Source organism: Belonocnema kinseyi, chromosome 6 (genome assembly GCF_010883055.1).
Source record: "Belonocnema kinseyi isolate 2016_QV_RU_SX_M_011 chromosome 6, B_treatae_v1, whole genome shotgun sequence".
NCBI lineage: Eukaryota > Metazoa > Arthropoda > Insecta > Hymenoptera > Cynipidae > Belonocnema > Belonocnema kinseyi.
Window position 1 is genome coordinate 138,292,413 of NC_046662.1, and position 4,531 is coordinate 138,296,943.

Below are 4,531 nucleotides of genomic sequence, written 5' to 3' on the forward strand. Positions count from 1 at the left end.
ACATTTTTGCATGCCTCGAGGTGCTGCCCTCTTCAACTTTTCGGCGTTTCTATGGCAACCGCATCCTTTTCCTACGTCTACGGGAGGGGTGGGGCCAAGGCGCACATTGAAAGCCAAACCGAACGAGCCGGTGATTTTCTGTTTCTGGATTCTCGCGCTTGCCTTCGACAGCCATATCTATAGCTGACTCGGGGCTATCTCTGCATGTCGAAAATATTAAAATTAATGAGGGCCAAAAATTATTATATTTATTATGATGTTAAAATTAATTAATTCTTTTACAGCTTCTTTTTGAAAAGGGACATTTTCGAGATACTAAATAAATTTTTTTAAAATTCTTTTCGTACTTTAGATTTTCAGTGAAATTTCAAAAATTATTTTTTAAACCTAAATTAAAAATTTAAATGAAATTAAGATAAATTAAAAAAGTAAATCAATTTTGGTTTAATTCAGAATTTATTTAAATTTAAAATTTGAATAAAGTTTCGTGAAATTAATTCCTGGCCTGGTTTATTTTAAAAGAGAAATTTTCGAGATACTATATAAATAAGTTAAAAAAATTCTTGTCATATTTTAGAATTGTAGCGAAATTTTAAAAATTATTTTAAAAAATATAATTTTTACAAAAATAGTGAATTGAAGGTTCGAATACTTCATTGTATAAATTTCTTCTACTTGTATTTTTAAATCCTAAAATATATATTTTTTCGCATAATTAAGGTATAACTGAAGTAATATTTACACTTCTCCGTAGCGTCAAATTGGCAATTTACATTTAATTCCGAGGACAAATTTCAGGTTGGCACTACTCATTTAATTATTGATCAAAATTATATTAAAATTAGTTTTTCTTTTATTATTTGAAACGTATAATCTTTTTTCTCGTAATTTGATTAATTACAAAAGCCAGTAACTAGACTGTGCCTTACACATTAAAATTTAATTTTAAAGGTTTGGGGCAGTTAACCACTTGCAATTCTTATGATCTTCAGAATTCACAACTTCAAAGAAATCCAAATAGTTGATAAAAATAATTCAAAGAATCGAAGAATTCAACAAAATTCAAAAGAAATATAATGCGAATAGGGGTGCATCACAACAACTAAGGCTATTACAAAAAAAATGGAAAAGGAAAGAATTTCAAAGAATTAAAATCAATAATTTTTCGCGAACCGGGAAATGAGTGGAAATTTCCTTGATTAAAACGGCCACCTGAAGTTCTTAGTATTTAAAAGATTATTATATTCATTGGTGTTTTCCTGTAAAAGTAGTAATACTTTTTCGTACTTGTAAAAAAATTCCTACCAAGGACTGAAAGAAATTTTCATTTGATTTATTTCAAGTGAATTCTTTAAGTTTGCAATAACAAAGAAAAACTATCCAATTAGGGGTTTTAAGTATTTAAAAATCGTGATTTATTTTTTTCATAAATAGTTTCGAAATACTTTTCACATTGTACACATCAGCTGGTTTTTAGGTAAGAAAGTCACGAAGAGGATCACAGGGCCTTTTATTAGCTCAAACTTGTAACTTATGCTATGCCTTACAGCTAAATAAAACCTCTCGGATCAGTTATTATTTAAAACTCACTTTCAATTGATTAGAATGCAATATGAAACACTTTGAATTCCTCAGATTTAAAGTCGAAATATATAATGAATTTGCAACAAGGAAGATTAATTTTCTTATCAAAAAGACGAATTTTTAACAAATTCCATGAATTTTCTACCAATTAGTTGGATTTTCAACTTATAAAGGATCAATTTCTAATCAAGAATAGACAAGTTGCAATTTTCAGAAAAAAAGAGTAATTTTTAACATAAAAAATACCAAATTTTGTTTTAATTTTTCGAAAATATGGTGAAAATTTTAAAATTTCAAATTTTATCCAAACGATTCAAAATACAGGAAAACATCTGAAAAAAGGAATAACACATTATGAAGAGTTCTACAAAATTTTATTTAAACAATTCTTTTATAGGAATTGTACATTAAGTTTAATTTTACGAAATACATTGAAAAAGTAGAAAATTCCAATGTCGATCCGAACAATTCAAAATACAGGAAAAAATCTCAAGAAAGGTAATTATAACTTTTAAAAAGTCCTAATAAATTTTATTTTTCCATTTTTTTGGTAGGGCTTGTCATTTTAGTATTATTAATCGAGAATACTGTGAGGAAATAGAAAACTCCAATTTTCGATCAAAATGAATCAAAATGCAGGGAAAAATTTTAAAAAGCAATTATAACTTTTGAAAATTCCTAAAAAATGTTAGTTTATCCATTTTTAGGTAGAGCTTGTCATTTTCGTTTAATTTATCAAAAATATGCAGAAAGATAGATAATTTCAATTTCGCTTGAAATTAATCAAAATTCAGGGGAAAAATCTCAAAAAGGAATTAAAACTTACGAAAAATCATTTGAAAACGATTTTATCTATTTTTTGTTAGAGCTTGTCATTTTAGTTTGATTTATCGAAAATACTGTAGGAAAATTGAAAATTCAAATTTCGAACAAAATTTAAAATTTCGTTTTAAAATCTATTTATGACATTTCTATAGAATAATTCATAAGAAATAGTCTCAATATATTTCATTGAGAATATTTATTTTGAAACCAGCGTGTTGAACAACTTCGTAATGAATTTTTCTACTTTGATATTAAAATATCATATGCAATTTTACTTTTCGAATTTAACGACTGTGAACAATTTATCAACATAAATAATTTAATTAGTTTGCAATAGTTGTGTCAGAAGTAACTGTGATATTTCGACGATTTACCCGTCACGGTCGTAGTTTCTAGAGGCTGGCCACTAAGCTTCTGTAACATGGCGCTGTCATTCTTTCCACACATGGTTTTTCCACTAGGAGACAAACACTTCTGCTGTCTCGTCACGTCGCTACTTTACTACATTTTAATTATCACATTTCAATATAAATTAATGTTTTGTTAACTTTTTAGATAATACATACATATTGAATTGCTAATTTCTTTTTTTTTGGTCAAGTGGAAATGCACCAGACACTTTTAATTAACGAATGAAAATGCCATGTGATCCGCTACTATAATCAAATAATTTGAAATAGAAGGCTTTGAGGTGAACATTATAAATATTAAAAATATATATTTAGCAACAATATAGAAACTTTAAATGACCAGGCAGACCTTCTCCATAATATTAACTATCATTTAAACAAAAATTAGCACGATATTTCAATGTCCCTGTTTTTAAATTGGCGCAAAAATTACATGGGACGGTCGGTAATTTATGATTTTAAAATGTATCACATGCCCTTAAAACTGTTAGAAGAAGTTTTTCTCCCTGGTGGACCGAACAAAAACTCAAAACAACATTGAGATGGACGTTTAATTTATTGCAATTCGGATTCTGTATTAAGTTACCCGTGAGAAGGTCACGGAATAATTGCAATAGTTTTTTTTGCAACGTTGAAAAACTTAAAAATATAATACCTGTCCTTAACATAGGATGAAGGCGACTTCAAGCGCATCTCTTTGAGCTGCAGCATACTACTTAAACGACCATGGATGCGCTTGAAGTCGTCTCCAGCAGAAGTTATCACATTTTTTTTAAATTTCTAACGCCGCAAAAGAACTATTTAAATTACTCCGCGACATTCAAATGGCAAATTTAACGTAGAATCCGAATTGCAACAAGTTAAATGCCCATTTTGCTGTTTTTTCTTTGCATGATACAGAAGGCATACTATGTGGATTAGGCTGGTCCAAAAATGCATAGCAAAATTTTTTGCATGCTAGAGAGCAACGATCCGCACATTTTATTCCAAATCCGAAAAAATAAATTCCCTAATTTTTTTATTTACTTTATTTTAACATATGTCGGTTTTGACTTGAAGTTTCCCATGTAAAATGCATGGGGAAAAATCGTTTTTTGAGCTTTTAGAATAATTTCTTAGGGTTTGAAGAAATGTGACGGGAAAGTATGGGGGCCTGTAGAAAATTATCCAACGAAGAATTTCATCTATCAGCCATATGAGTTTGACACCCCTAACACACCTCAACGAGTACCCGAAAACTACCCTTAAAACAAAAAATGTCAATTCTTCATGAAATCTACCTTTTGAACAATTTATTCTCGTCTTTTTTTACTTAAAATTATTAATATTGGTATGGTGGAGTATTTATTATCATTGGTTAATTAAGTTTTAGTTATTTAAAAAAATAGAATTTGTTTAAATAATTTGTTTGTCTCGAAAATTCGTTTTCCCTCCTAAAAATGATTACTATTAGCCTAGTTAAATATTTATTAACATTTGTTCATTAACTGTTTATTATTTAAACAAATGGAATTTGTTTGAACAATTTTTTTCCAATATTCTTTTTTTTCCTTAAAAATTGGTATGATTGGTGTAGTAGAATATTTATTTACATTAAGTCATTAATAAAAAAAAATTTAAACATATTTCATTTGTTCAAATAATTAATAATTAATCAACCAATGATAATAAATATGCCACTTGACCAATAGTAATAATTTTAAGTAAAAAAA